We start from the raw sequence: 282 nt of genomic DNA, 5'->3' as shown, positions 1-282 counted from the left end.
CAGACCTTTTTGTTAAAGAGTAAGCTCCTGTTATATCAGTCTGTTCAAAGCCACCAGACCCCATTTATAAAAACTGTGAGTTCACAGTTCTCAATATCCAGTCACTCCTCTCCCAATATTTACACATCGATATATTATATATATTAATGCTTAACTTTAGGGGCCAATCATGAAGTAAGTGGTGCTTTTGTACAGTAATCAGGCCTCGCTCGGCCCTCTCCGCTATGTCCGACACTGTCATAAGAGAGAAAGCGCTTAATTGGACGCAGCATTAGTATACGC

The 282-nt window shown here is 41.1% G+C and overlaps 1 protein-coding gene across 1 annotated transcript in view; it reads left to right on the top strand.

The window, feature by feature from the left end:
- The window catches only part of LOC118326670 (serine/threonine-protein kinase MARK1-like), a gene marked incomplete at its 5' end in the record, with an annotated part of 10,482 nt that overhangs the window by 497 nt on the left and 9,703 nt on the right, over nucleotides 1–282 (top strand).

Source organism: Morone saxatilis, unplaced genomic scaffold (assembly GCF_004916995.1).
Source record: "Morone saxatilis isolate NCDOM2014 unplaced genomic scaffold, NCSU_SB_2.0 Contig17, whole genome shotgun sequence".
NCBI lineage: Eukaryota > Metazoa > Chordata > Actinopteri > Moronidae > Morone > Morone saxatilis.
The sequence above is the reverse complement of the archived record's forward strand: the minus strand, read 5'-3'. Positions and strand labels throughout refer to the sequence as shown.